Raw genomic sequence first — 15,774 nt, 5'->3', positions numbered from 1 at the left:
CTGCTGGCCCAAATTGGGACTGCATCAGTTGGAGGAGGCTTCCATCCAGATGCAGCTCCCTGCCAGGCTCCAAGCTAGGCAAGTGGAGCATAAACTGGATTTCAATCTGTGCCTGCCCCTTGGCCGAGCTGCCTTGTGCAGTGCGCAATGTGTACAAATGTCAGTTGTGGTGCTGAGATTATTGCAAGGAGTAATATTTCCTTCACAAATGAAAAACTCTACTAGGTGTTTTTTTCCCAAATAGCTCCATAGCTTAGGTTTGCAGGTAAGAGGTTTAAGGAAGGTGTGCTGCAACTCTTCTAAGCAAGAGGATAACTGATGATTTTTACTTGACTATATCAATTAAGGATGCATCATCTTTGACTCATCTTCAATTCTGTGTATTTTTTAGAAAAATAAAATTTACTAATTTTGAATTACTATGATCTATTCTGCCTAAGAGCTCAAATAATTAGCACTGGATATACTGACCATTTGGAGAGGCAAAAAACAAACCTTGAAGTGTGAAGGCTAACACCAACTTGGAGAAGGGTTACTTTCCTACACTCACTATGCTAACAAGGATTAAGCATGCCCTACCCAAATGAAAGAAAACAGAACAAAATGTTTCTGGAACTCTTTTTCTAACTACTGTCATATAGTATTCACCATTTTAATCTATTATCCGAGAAATAAATATGTATTTAAATTGTGGTATCAGTTGAAATGTCTGAAGATGCTTAGAGAGAAAATAAAATTAGCCTATCAAGGATTTTGATTAGGATATAAAAATTATCCATAAAAAACATATACATGAAATTATATCTACAGAAATAACATACATCACAAAATTTATAAGTAAAATTTTTAAAGTTTGAAATATTTCAAATGAATTATTATTTCACTGAAGAACATTTTGAACTGAAACTCTTTGCTCTCTTTAAATTATACACACTATGTACACATAAATGTTTATTTTACATAGAAATCCCTGTGCTATAACCATATTTAACAATGATAGTTTCTCCATGAATTTTTTAACTTTAATATTGAATAATTTATTCTAAAAAAAATCTATGTACTTTGAGGTTATTATTATAAAAAGTGTTTATACAGCAAGTAAAGTACCACCTCTAAGGGCAATAACAAGTCATTACGGCTCCATCTCAGTATGAGTGCTTATGTGAGAAGGTATGTATGTGCGTGTTTACATGTAGACAAATAAGTCTTCATTAATAACACTTATATACGAGTGCCAATACACTGTTTAAAGTGCTTTATTAGGTCACGTATTAAGTTAAACCAACTCTTTTCATTTTGCATTGAAAAACTAAAGGAAAAAAGTAAGATAACTTGTTCAAAGTCAATAGCTCATAAGTGGTAGACCGCAACTTAAACCCAGGTACCTGCCTCTGGAGCCCATGCCCTTCACCCTATATGTGTTTCACGTGCTATCTTACAAATGGACTGCTAAAAGCTGATGTTTTCAGTAAGCTCAGAATTTCATCCTCAAATGCATATAAAATTACCATTAAATCTGAATGATTAAATATATACATTTATTTAACAGAAATTTATTGTGCGTTTTCTATAGATCGGTACCGTACAAAGATGTAATAATGAGTACATGCAGCGAGTGATAACAGCTTCCACAGATGCAAAACATTGTTGGACTAAGTTGATTATTCATGAAATGCTATATGCTATTCACCTTTATTCAGACAGAATTGAGAGGAATATATTTTATAGGAAACATAGCATAAAGTAGGCAACAGAAATTCTTTAGTTAATTTCAGTGAGAAAGAGTTCTAAGACAAAATTAAACTCTGAGATGATACTATTCCATTTAAATACACAAATGATCACATAAAAATAATGAAATATGGGTCAGAGTAAAATAAATAAGCTGTCATACCATGTGTACACTGAAAAATATAAACTATCTAGAGTACAATGGAGTTTTTCATATCATCACATTAACCATTTGCTTAATAAAATATGAAAAACCCTCATTAAGGCTTGTATTATCATTCTCTTTATAATGTAACCACAACATAAAACACAGATAACGGAGAATGGTGATACTTTGCACATCTAGCATGATTTCTTTAGGATAGACTACATTCTTAGTTTAATATGACAGTTCTATTGTATTGTGAGCTTTCTGCACACACATGCACACATATGCATGCAAAGACACATACTTTTTGAATTTCTTGAAGAATGTATATTTACTCCCACCCCCTGCCCCCAAGTCAGGCTATATGATCTGAAAAAGGCTGAATTGGAACACAAACATGAAATATGGGAATTTCTAAAGTGTTAGGTTAGAAGGAGCTTAGTACATAATTAAAAACACATGAATAGAAAGTTAAATATTTCCCTAAAATATAATATTTTATTCAGGAATAATTCCCTTATAAGGCACACACAGCTTGAGTTTTGTCAATTTTAGTAAAACATTCTGAAATGAAATGAATGATTGAACACACACACACATGTGCAAAATGAAACAAGGAAAGATTTGGGGGAAAAGGCAAAGTGCCATCCTCCACTTCTTTTCAAGTGCATCTGAAAAAGTACAAATGGAAGCCTCAAGCCTCTGTGTGCAGTTGTCTGATGGTATTTGCTTGTGGTTCTCTTACATTTTTTTCTCACTGAGTAATACAGAACTACAACATGCATAACACTTTAGTCCCCCAAATTCCTAAGGGAATTATATCTCCTTTATGTTCATGCAGCTCCAAAGAAGAGTTAAAAGGCTTTGAAACTCTAACAATTTTATGCTAAAGAAATGGCCTTAGTATGGAAGGCCATTAATACAATGTCCCACTATTTCACTATCCTCTGTTGAAGATACTGATGGGGTTATTCGGGCCAAAGTAATGATCAATATATCTTTGTAAAGAATACAGGGTAGAATCCTGAGAACGTTTTAAAATATAACTAGCTTCTACAATTTGTATCAAAGTATTTATTAGTGGAAGAGTATGATATCTAAGCAACATGGGGTTATACACGACCATCAGGAACTACTTTCTACGATAGTCCCAAGAAAGCCAAGCCTGGAACCCCACAAGTAAATTGTTATAAAATAAAATAATATAAGTATGGCCCTGGGTTAATGCTGTTCATTTTCAGCAACCATTAAATATCAATATAAATAAACTACTATAATGAAAGGAAACAAAGTTATCCACACTCTCCAAACCACAAGGAAGCAACTTATTGAAACTGTTAAGTGTTCAGTAAAATCTCGGGGCTTAGAAAGCTCAGGGACATCATTTAAATGGCATGATTTATGAGACATGATATTACTGATTAGGTCATTATATTTTGTTATTTTTTATTCTTAATATTCTATTTTTAATTGACAGATAAAATTATATGCATTCTGAGTCTCAGGTCAAAATAAATGAAATAAAATGTATATGCATTTTTTCATGTACAACAGGATGTTCTCAAGTATGTATACAGTGTAGAATGACCAACTCTAGCTAATTAACAAATGCATTACTTCATATGGTTATCATGTTGTGGTGAAAACACTTATCCAATCTTTGCATTTTTCAAGAATGCAATGTATTGTTGTTAACTATAGTCACCATGTTGCACCATAGATACCTCTTTTTTTTTAAGGGGATAGTGCAAACATGGTCCCCCACTACCACAAATTATGCAGTTGAGTTTCCCACATTTGGGGAAATCGCAGGGGTCAGCACATCTGGAGTGCAATGGATAAGCCTCGCCCTGGGAAAACCAACTTCGTGATCATGGTATCTCCCCTGCCAGGTAAGTATAGCGCCACAGATATCTTGAACTTACTCCTCCTAAGTGAAATTTTGCATCCTTGAACAACATCATCCCACCTCCCCACCCCAAACCCTGCCATCTGCTGATAACCGCCACTTTACCCTCTGCTTCTGTGAGATCAACTTTTTTAGATTCCACATATGTATGAGAACATGAGGTGTTTATCTTTCTGTGCCTGGCTTATTTTACTTGGCATAATGTCCTCCAGATTCATCCGCACTGTTGCAAATGACAGGATTTCCTTCTCTTTTTAAGGCTGAATAGTATTCCGTTGTGCATACATACCACATTTTCTTTATCCATTCATCCACAGCGGATTAGGGCATTTCCAATTATAAAAAGCTGATAGTTTTCTCTTTCCCTCAACTTCCTTTTACTAAAGCTCTTAGGTCTACCATTCACAACTCAATAACATTTGTTGAACTTCTACCATGTGCCGGAAAATAAATTAGGTGTTGCAGGGGACACTAACAGTGAAAGAAAGCATAGATCCTACCCTTGAAAAATCAGAAAATATATTAAGAAAGAGAGAAGAGAAAAAATGTTCATGAATAATTACAAAACAATTCAAAGAGGAAACAGGAGGAAGGAAATTAATATTCACTGAGTACTTGTTATGGACTAGACACCACATTGGACATCTTACATATGTTATTTTAATCCTCACACTGTTGAGATGAGACATAATTATCTGTGCTGTATAGATGAGGAAAATGAGACTCAGCATGATTGAGTAACTTGCTGAAGACAGATAGCTTGTAAGTGGCAAAGCTGGGACTTGAATTACATAATCTGTCTGATCAAAGTCTATGCCCCTGATTTTAATTGTAAAGTGTTATATAAAAAGCTATATAGGGCTGGGCTTGGTGGCTCACGCCTGTAATCCCAGCATTTTGGAAGGCCAAGGCAGGAGGATCACTTGAGGTCAGGAGTTTGAGACCAGCCTGGCCAACATGGTGAAACCCCATCTCTCTTAAAAATACAAAAATTAGGTGGCCGTGGTGGCACAGGCCTATAATCCCAGCAACTCAAGAGGCTGAGGCAGGAGAATTGTTTGAACCCAGGAGGCAGAGGTTGCAATGGGCCAATATTGCACCATGGCACTCCAGCCTGGGCAACAGAGTGAGACTCCATCTAAAAAAAAGAAAAAGAAAGCTATGCAGATAAAGTATTGTCAGAATTCAGAAAAAGGGAGAAATTACGTTTAGTTAAGGGACAGTAAAGACATCTTAATAGAAGCAGCAGCATTCAAATACAAAGGGGTATCCTATTTGGAGGTATAGAAACTGAGTATGTCTAAGGGTTAGGAGGAAAGGCTACTGCAAGAAATGGAAAAAAGAAAAAGAAGATTTGAAGAGAAAAGAAGGAAATGGTTTGATTTGGTTTGGGTGAAACATAGTCTAGAAAGAGCATTAATGAAAAATTAATGAGAGATTAGGCTAGAAAACTGGCCAAATAAGAGAATTTGAATGCCGAGCAAGAATCTAGATTCTATTGTATTCTAAATGAAAAACATATTAAGACTTAAGGTTTTGAAGTCAGAAGAGTGACATAATCAGAACTAAGATAGATAATTGTATTAGGATGCTACTGGTTGATAGTACACTCAACCCTAAATGCCTGCACTACAGATACAGAAAAAGGCTGACTACTCACTTTCCTGACTTGCCTCTCTGCAGCAAGGAGGACCAGACAACAGCCATATCTTTACGATGTGCAGAATGGCAATAAGCCGGCCAGGGTTAAAAGAAACAGGCATCTGAGATCCTGCCAGGAAGGCAGTGAAGTAGAGGGGTTTAACTGTTCAGTCTGCCACGCGCAAAGCTGCACAAAGTATAAGTGCTATGCCTCCAATATCTGGCAGTAGCGAGGAAAAGAGGACTGGGATGAAGAGTGTAAGGTAGAAAGGGAATGGAGAGATGAGGGGTCAGGAAACGACTTTGTTCCAGAACAAGGGTTTTTAAATCCGGGCAGAAACTCAATTATTAGAGAACTAAGACATAACTCTAGGACCATTTTTAGAATAACAGTATTGATCCTGAGTCACCTGCATGTTGGAAAAGGGTCTCTTTAAATGCCTCATGTTTAAGGTCTCCATTGAATTTGAGGATTACCAAGACGAGCAGATGCAGAGCAGGACTTGCAGGTGGGGTTAAAGTCAATCTTGGAAGGGATGGGTCTGCAACACTTGGGAACTTTGACACTTTATAGACTATTATTGATAATATTAAAAGTACTATCACAAGAGACGTGACATTTTTCCAAAGAAGATATACCTAGGGCCAACAGGAATATGAAAAGGTGCTCAGTATCACTAATCATCAAGGAAATGAAAATTAAACCATAGTGAGATATCCCCTCACAGCCGTCAGAATGGCTATTACCAAAAAGACAAAAGACAACAAGTGTTGATAAGGATGTGGAAAAAAGGGAATCCTCGTATACTGTTGGTGATAATGTAAATCATGGAGAATTGCATAGGTGTTTCTCAAAAAATTAAAATAGAACTACCGTAAGACCCAGCAGTCCCACAGCTGGGTATACATCTAAAGGGAATCCGTATGTTGAAGAGATATCTGCATCCATCTGTGCATTGCAGCATTTCTCACAATAGCCAAGATATGGAATCAACCTAAATGTCTATTAGCTGATGAACAGGTAAAGAAACTGTGGTACACATACACAATGGAATATTATTTAGCCACAAAAAGAATACCCTGCCATTTGCAGCAACATGCATAAACCTGGATGACATTGTACTAAGTGAAATAAACCAGATGCAGAACTCTAAATAATGTATGATCTCATTTATCTGTGAAGTCTAAAGAGGTCAGACTCACAGAAGCATAGAACAAAGGCTGGAGGGTGGCAGAAATAGGGAGATGTTGGTAAAACAGTACAAACTTTTAGTTACAAAATGAACAAGTTCTGAGGGTTGAATGTACAGCATGTGTGGTGAAGAGTATGTTCATTTGATTGGTATACTATTGCATAATGTGTATGTATATCAAATCATTAAATTGTACATCTTGAACATATTCAATCTTTGTTTGTCTACTAAATAGTTTTAAATAAAAATATGTACACAATTTTTTTTGGTTTTAAGTTCTAGAATACATGTATGGAACATACAGGTTTGTTACACATGTGCCATGGTGGTTTGCTGCACCTATCAACCCATCACCTAGGTTTTAAGCCCCACATGCATTAGATATTTGTCCTAATGCTCTCCCTCCCCTTATCCTCCACACCCGGCAGGCCATGGTGTGTGATGTTCCCCTCCCTGTATCCATGTGTTCTCATTGCTTGACTCCCACTTATGAGTCAGAACATGCAGTGTTTGCTTTCTGTTCCTGTGTTAGTTTGCTGAGAGGATGGCTCCAAAAGCAATTGAGCAAAAGCCAAAATTGACAAATGGGACCTAACCTAATTAAACTAAAGAGCTTCTGCACAGCAAAATAAACTATCATCAGAGTGAACAGGCAACCTAGAGAACGGGAGAAAATTTTTGCAATCTATCCATCTGACAAAGGTCTAATATCTAGAATCTATGCAGAACTTAAACAAATTTATACAATTTTTAAAATTAAAAAAAAAAACGGAACTATCACAAGAACAGAAACTGAGTCTGTTTATCCACCACAATTATATTGCCTTATTGCACCCTTATTGCCTTGCATGTAGGGGCTAATACTTGTTGAATTGCTAATTGAATTATGTTAATATGAATTAATGAACAAATGTCAGGGTAACTTTTATTTCAATAGATTAATTTGGCCTTACTCCGAAATAACTCCCATTACTTCTAGTTTGAAATATAAATGCTCACCTGTCTTTTCTTTAATTTTCCTTTCTTCTTTCTGCCTTTACACTCTGTTGTTACTTGTTATTTTTCCAAGTTGCTGTGAGATTATTTGCTTTATTCCCTCCTTTTCCCTCTCCAAGAGTTTTATTTCCCTTAATTCAGGGGATTCATAGCAACATCCTCTCTATTCATTTCCCTGGCCCATTTTCCATCTTAACCACAGCTGTGAGAATTGCCTTTTTAATTTTTTTCATTCTAATACCCGTTCACCATCTCATTTCCCTTGTCAAGAACCATTTTCTCACCCATTTAGGTAAATGCAAAGACTCACCTCTCTTTCCTAAGGTCTCCTTTCTTATTTAATTTCTACTATGACTGTAAAGGAGTTTTCTGCCATTTAGCTTTCTAGTCCCAGCAATTCTTAACAATCTTAGCTGTCTTCAGCTTTAGGAAGATGATCATAATCCCTCACTGAATAATAGACACTTTCCCTTTTTACCGTCAATCTGCCAAATAAAACCTTATTAATCTGGATGGCTTTACAAAATAATGTGTGATATAGAAGTAGAATTCAGTTTTTTTCTAAGGAGAAGTTTTGCATTGTATAATATAAATACTATGAATAAGATGATGTGGGAATGATAGAGTTTGGACATTTGTCCCCACCCAAACCTCATGGTGAAATGTAATCCCCAGAGTTGGAGGTACAGCCTGGCAGGTGGTGACCGGATCATGGGGGTGGATTTCTCATGAATAGTTTACCATCGTCTTGGTGCTGTCCTCAAGATAGTGAGCAAATTCTCACAATGTCTGGGTGTTTAAAAGTGTGTGGCACCTTCTCTCTCTCTGTCTCTCTCTCTCTCTCTCTCTCTCTCTCTCTCTCTGTCCCGCCTGCTTGTGTCATGTGACGTGCCTGCTCCTCCTTTGTTTTCCACTATGACTGTAAGCTTCCTAAGACTTCCTTAGAAGCTGAGCAGATGCCAGCACTATGCTTCCTGTACAGCCTGCAGTATCATGAGCCAGTTAAATCTTTTCTTTATGTATTATCAGTTTCATGTATTTCTTTATAGCAGTGTAAAACCAGCTTAACACAGAGAATGTTCAACCTATGCAAGACAATTCTCACTGACACAAACATTTGCATATGAATAATAAGTTGCTAATTACAATTCTGTCCAAATATTTTAATAAACTTTAAAGGATGCACAATCCCTGTATTAGTCATTCTTGCATTGCTGTAAAGAAATACCTGAGACTAAGTAATTTACAAAGAAAAGAGGCTTAATTGGTTCACGATTCTGCAGGCTTCACAGGAAGCATAGCAGCTTCTGCTTCTGGGGGAGGCCTCAGGAAACTTCCTTGCCAATTATGGCGTAAGGCAAATGGGGAGCCAGCACTCCACAAGGTCAGAGCAGGAGCAAGAGAGAGAGGGCAGGGAGGTGTGTGGTGCTACATACATTTTTAAACAGCCACATCTTATGAGAACTCTGTCAGAGAAACAGCAGCGAGGACAAGATGCTAAACCATTTACGAAGGATTCACCCCTATGATCCAATCACCTCCCATCAGGCCATACCTCCAATACTGGGAATTACAATTCACATGATATTTGAGTGGAACACAGATCTAAACCATATCAATCCCCCAACTTAAACTTTAATTTTCCTTTCTTCTTTCTGCCTTCACACTGTTGTTACTTGTTCTTTTTCCAAGTTGCTGTGACATTATTTGCTTTATTCCCTCCTTTTTCCTCCCCAAGAGTTTTATTTCCCTTGATTCAGGGGATTCATAGCAACATCCTCTCTGTTCATTTCATTGTAAATAACCCCATCCCCCAACCCCACTGTTTCTTTTGAGACAGAGTCTTGCTCTGTTGCCAGGCTCAAGTGCAGTGGCACGATCTCTGCTCACTGCAACCTCCGCCTCCTGGGTTCAAGCAATTCTCCTGCCTCAACCTCCCGAGAAGCTGGGACTACAGGTGCCCACCACCATGCCTGGCTAATTTTTGTATTTTTAGTAGAGACAGGGTTTCATCATGTCGGCCAGGATGGTCTCCTGACTCGTGATTCACCTGCCTTGGCCTCCCAAAGTGCTGGGATTACAGGCATGAGCCACAGCGCCCGGCCTACAACCCTTTTTTGGGGGAAGTATTTTGTTTATAAATCTATTATATGTTCCCATAGGAATCTCAATATGAATTTAGTTTATTTTCCCAGCCTAATCCACAAAAGCCTAAAGTACCTAAAAGTTATCCCCATTGTACAACAGAAATAGACCATTATTAGTAATAGTGTCTTAATGAAAAATCCACTGAAAGTCAGAAGTGTATATTTTCAGTGGCAGTAGGCTGGCTAAGAAGAGCCTGAATGACACAGCCGTGACTCAGGCAGGGTTCGGAAATGTGGGTTTAAGGGTTGGCTAAGGGAGAATTTGTTTGTAGAAAGCTTTCACAGATGACAAGCTCTCCTCCTTTCCCTTCCTTAACTAGTTGCAAAAAAATGGATGGGGAGAGAAGGGTAAAGAGGAAGCTTCGCAATGTCCATACTCTTCCATTTCCCCACAGCTAACAGCATGTGCCAGGGAGACACAACAACAACTCTTCACCTATTTTTTGTGCTGTGGAAAGATAATGTGAGGGTATGTCTTGGCTTCACACTTTCCCTCAGATCTATCCTCCCTCAATGTATTGATCTCCTTTTGCTGCAATGTGAGGAAGATATTTTTAACTAAATGATCATGAGATTTCAAATCCACTAAAGTCAAACTGGTAGCCAAAATAAAGGAAACCAGAGCTGGTCACCATTTGAAAATGCTGGTCCCAACCTCCTTGCAAATTTTCAACATTTTCCATCATAGGCAGTTAGGTAGACTATGCTTCTGCAGAGCCATAGTAAATACAGGACCTGATGTGAAGCTGTTCTGAATGCCATGACAGACTTTCATTCTTAGCCACAGTCATCCACAGTTCTCCAGGTCCTGTCCATTCTTGGCTGCCAGTGCTGGCTTATGATCTTTCTTCTGTTTATTAACTGCGGTGTATACTCAAGATTTACTATGACTGTTTTTATAGTTACTCTCTTCAGTATCTCATTAACTACTATGCATTTAACACTGCCTTTATACTTAATTTTCCAAGTCTTTCTATTCATATCTGATATTTCTACTCTGTCTTGTCTATAAGACACTTGCACCTGGATGTTGTGGCAGATGGAGGTGCCTACCCACTACTACCTGCTCCAAGACGTGCTGGAATACAGGTCCCATACGTCCCTATGACTTCCTACATTCCTTTCACAGCAGGCCAGGAGTGCTGAGAAGCCAACACACCCAGCTGCAACCCTCAACAATAAAGGCAGGGAAATTAGTGGATAAATCCATCAACTTCCTCGTCCCTCCCTGGGTTGATTCTGGACCTGCTCTACACAGTCTCTCAAGATTTCTCAGCAGAATAAACTCCACTTGTCCACAGCAGTAACCTGCTCATTACGGTATCCATTTTTGGTTTTGTTGCTTTTTCAATGTTATTTCTCCACTCTCTCACAATGCTTTCTAGGATAGTCTCTCAAATAAATTATTTATGCTCAAATTCTTACTTAAGAACTGCTTTGGGATGCAGGAAAGAAGGTCCAGCTAAGGCAGAGGTCCTATTAAAAATTAAAATATGTTAAAGATTATGATCTCTCAAAACCAGCACTTCAACTTCTTTTATCATCTGCTGTCTCACCACTTTCTCTCAATGGCTGAGCACTACAGGGTATGAGGGTTTAAGAGACAGACTTCACTTCAGCTCCCATTTATAGTGACACTCATGTGAGTAATTTACCTCTTCTGATTCTGTATGTTTACACACAAACACACACACACACACACACACACACACACACACACACACACACACACGTAGGATAATACTTTCCAGGGTTGTTGTAAGCATCAGATAGAAGCAGGCATGCAGCCTGGGTATGGTGGCTCACGCCTGTAATTCCAGCATATTGGGAGGCTGAGGCAGATGGCTCACTTGAGGTCAGGAGTTCAAGACCAGCCTGGCCCATGTGGTGAAACCATGTCTTTACTAAAAATACAAAAATTAGCCAGGCATAGTGGCTGGCGCCTGTAATCCTAGCTACTCAGGAGGCTGAGGCCGGAGAATCGCTTGAACCGGGGAGGCAGAGGTTGCAGTGAGCCAAGATCACACCATTGCATTCATTCCAGCCTGGGTCACAGAAAAAGACTGTCTCAAAAAAAAAAAAAAAAAAAAAGCACATAAAGCATTTCATTCCATTATAATACGGCCATTTCAAATTTGGTAAACAAGCTATAACTTTTTTCTGTGGGTTTTATTCCTTTAATAATTACCTAGAACCAACATGGAATATAAGAGTGAAAATCACAAATAATAATATAGGCATTTTCAGATATCAATATAAATTAATCAAAAGTCAAACTTTCTCATAAGCTTGGTGTGAAAAGAACCTGTTTACTGAAGTATGTGGAATTTTTGTTTCATTAGACATGTATATACAGCGATCACAAAACCCATAAATAATATTCTTAGGATCTGGCATGAGGCTTTATAGCACACAGCAGATAATTCATAATATTGACTACAAGCTATTATAAAAATGGCTTATTTGTGAAGCAATCTAAGGGAGAAATAGCATTCAGTACATCAAGGGGAAAGAGATGGAAGATTAGTTCAGTAAATAATTATGTTATTTATAGGCATTAGAGTATTAAAACATTAATAACTGCATTTTATTCTCTATAGCATCCTACAGATTATAATTAGTGTTGATATTGAATTTGCTGTTTGTTGAGTTTTTCGTACTGACTCTTCATTTCTGAAAACTCACTTCTTCTTTTGTATTTCCATCTTCATACCACATTCCTCCCCTTCCTAAAATTTGCTCATTTTCTTCAATATGATTTAGGGCTCAATAAGATTTTCTGTGGACCGTACTCATGCTTAATTATAAATCATGTCTTTGGCAGTTGTTTCTATTTTAAAAATTCAATATCTGTCTATAATGAATCAAAAGTAGCTAGTAGGATCACGGTCTAAATAATCAGAGTCTGCAGGGATTCACAACAACATTATTAGTACATGATTAATCAGTACATAATGCAAACCAGCTCATACTCGACTTTTATTAAGTCATGCTGTCTTACATTAAAGTCCTGTGGCACTGTTTCAGATCAGTTAAGAGTTTTGCTTTATATGATAGTACATTGTTAAACCTGCCATCTGGCCCAACAGCTGATGTGGCTCACACAGCCCTGACGAGGCCCCAAGGGTTTACTCCTGGGAAATATTTGTTCTACTGTGTGGTGTCATGATTACCAGTTCATAGCTTTTTCATATCTTTTGAAAGAATTGCAGAAAGACCTCCACACTGGGAAAATTCTAAATTGAAAATAATTTGCTAGAAAAGAATTATCTTACCTGAGGACCAGGCTGACCCAAAATTTAAAAAAAAAAAAAATACAAAAATACAAAAACAAACAACAACAACAAAAACAATGACAGAATTGTATCCTAAGTGGATATTTTCACTACCAAAATTGAAACTAGTTCTCAAAATATATACAAATATTTCTGAAGATAATATCCTAACTACTGAGAAATTTCACATGTGGCTTTAAAAAATCATATCACATCCTAGTAGTTCTACTTTATGTTAATTATCTAAAATCCTGATATTATAGTCGATTTGACTCCAAAATGACTCCAGTGTTTTAGCAGACTCTAAAATTTAATAGGAAAAGAGAAGGCAAAAGAATACCACACCTAGTATTATCGTGATGAAGGGGCTACTTTAAAGGAAGACTCTTCCAGTACAGGCTATGAGCCCAAACTATGAGCTATTCAAAGCACACACTGTGAGCTATGTTTTCTAACATGACAGACTTAAGTTTTTTTTTTTTAAAAAAGCCGATATTTTAGCATTGAAACTCACCCAAGTGTTTTAATTTCTCATTATTTCAACAACATTTTAAGTTAATTTAAAACATAAACCTTTATATTTTACTCTGCATAACTGAGCCTAGGGACATTTTAAGAGGATATGAGAGGTCTCTGGATCATTAAAGTGCATCCTAACTCTTCACACAGTCAATAGATTATGTGACCTCTGGACAATGTAATTTATTTTGAATGTTATTTTTGTGTTGTTTAAGCTGATCAAAAATTTCAAAGCAGCATAACTATAAATGCTTCTAGCTAAAGATAAATCACCTGTGAATAAAAGTACTGATTACACATCACCTTCTTAAAATCTCCAGTTGGATTTTGTATCAGATGAGATTAAAGAAAATGTTTACACTGAGTTAAAAAATCTTAAAAAGTAAATAAATAGTGTGCAATCTCATTATCTCTGCTGTATAGCACCGAATATCACACAGGAAAGTGTGGAGCTAACAAAACTTCCAGAGAAGGCCCAGGGATTGTCTCTCGTAGCCTCTCTTCAGGCTTGGGATTTCCTTAGGTACTTGTTCTCTAACTCCCTGGGGACAGAACAGATGATTTCCAAGAACTTTGCCTGAAATGTAGTTGGCAGGTCAAACTAGGAAGGAGAGCCAAACCAAGTCACTGCAGACGTTGCTCACCCCACTCCTGTATTCTCCGTGGAGAGAAACAGAAGGAGAATAACATTTATTAATTCCTTACCAAATGCCAGGCACTTTTGGATATGCTATTCCATTTATTCCTTATAATCACCCTGAACTTTTCAAACGGAAAAACAGAGGCTCAGAGAAATAAGCTAAAGGTCACACAACTTATACAAATTTATAGAAAAGCCAGAATTTAAACCCAAATCTGATTTCAAAGTTTATGCATTTTCTACCAGGTCATTCTGCCTTTCAGCTGACAAGTTTAAGCTGACAGTTATATACAGGCTCGTTCAGATCAACTATAGTACAAGAGCATTCTTCAAGTGGGTGGCACCCTAAACTTCCCAACCACTCCACGGCTGCCACAGCATGCACCTTTGCTTCCAGAAGCATACCTAGGACCAGCAGGCACTCCTACCTGCAACTGATACCGAACAGAAGCCAGCTCAGCAAAGCTTCTTGAGGATAATAGCTCTAAAATCAGCAGTAAACATAGAGAAGATTTCTATGGAGAACCTATGAAGATTTGTCTGTTTGTTTGTGACAGGGTCTCACTCTGTTGCCCGGGCTGGAGTGCAGTGGGGCAATCATGGCTCATTGCAGTCTCTACCTCCCAGGCTCAAGTGATTCTTTGACCTCAGCCTCCCAAATACCTGGGACTACAGGCACATGCCACCATGCCTGACTAACTTTATAATTTTTTTCTTTTTGAGGTCTTGGTGTGTTGCTTAGGCTGGCTACAAACGTTTTCTCCCAAGACCCACTTACATGTAACTATGGATCTTTCTAGATCCATGTACTGGGTGAAATTATAAACATGTGGTCACTCTTGTGGACTCTTCCTCCCCCACCATCCCCCTCAGCCCTAAGCTTTTGGTCTTTCTGCTGTTTTGAACTAATGCAAACTCAGAAATGCGAACATGCGGCGGGCACAGTGGCTCATACCTGTAATCCCAGCACTTTGGGAGGCCGAGGTGGATGGATCACTTGAGAACAGGAGATCGAGACTAGCCTGGCCAACAGTGAAACCCATCTCTACTAAAAATACAAAAATTAGCTGGGTGTGGTGGTGCACACTTGTAATCCCAGATACTCGGGAGGTTGAGGTGAGAGGATCACTTGAGCCCAGGGAGCAGAGGTTGCAGTGGGCTGAGATCATGCCACTGCACACTAGCCTGGGTGATAGAGCAAGACTCTCCCTCAACAAAAAAAAAAGTGTGAAATTCAACCAATCTTTTACAGAATCCCAGAATATATTACATCTCTTATATGTGTTATGTGAAAGTTAAAATGCAGGATTCTCTAAAATCAGGACGAATTTCTTCAAAAGAATTTGTTTAGTATACTTGTGAGATTTTCTGAGTCCTGTGGTTGTTCTACCTATTCATCTTTAATATGTCACATTTCTGCCACTATACTGACCAAATGATATGACACCATGTGTGCATACACTTATATGTTATTCTATAAAATATATATTGCATAATGGATTTTATGTTAGTGATAGAACAAACAGCTATAAATGACTGTTTAGTACTAAAAGCTGATAATTATCAGCTTTATAG

At 37.8% G+C, this 15,774-nt stretch overlaps 1 protein-coding gene and 1 non-coding gene across 15 annotated transcripts in view; both read right to left on the bottom strand.

Moving 5' to 3' along the window:
- The window catches only part of COL25A1 (collagen type XXV alpha 1 chain), a 527,190-nt gene that overhangs the window by 192,771 nt on the left and 318,645 nt on the right, over positions 1-15,774 (bottom strand). The gene's annotated exons all lie outside the window — the stretch shown is intronic.
- Positions 3,616-3,779, bottom strand: LOC116534482. The gene has a single exon (XR_004261749.1). It is a non-coding gene; the product is annotated as a U1 spliceosomal RNA (small nuclear RNA).

Source organism: Sapajus apella, unplaced genomic scaffold (genome assembly GCF_009761245.1).
Source record: "Sapajus apella isolate SASKATOON/1434 unplaced genomic scaffold, GSC_monkey_1.0 scaffold87, whole genome shotgun sequence".
Taxonomy (NCBI): domain Eukaryota; kingdom Metazoa; phylum Chordata; class Mammalia; order Primates; family Cebidae; genus Sapajus; species Sapajus apella.
This window is presented reverse-complemented; position numbering and strand designations above follow the sequence as displayed.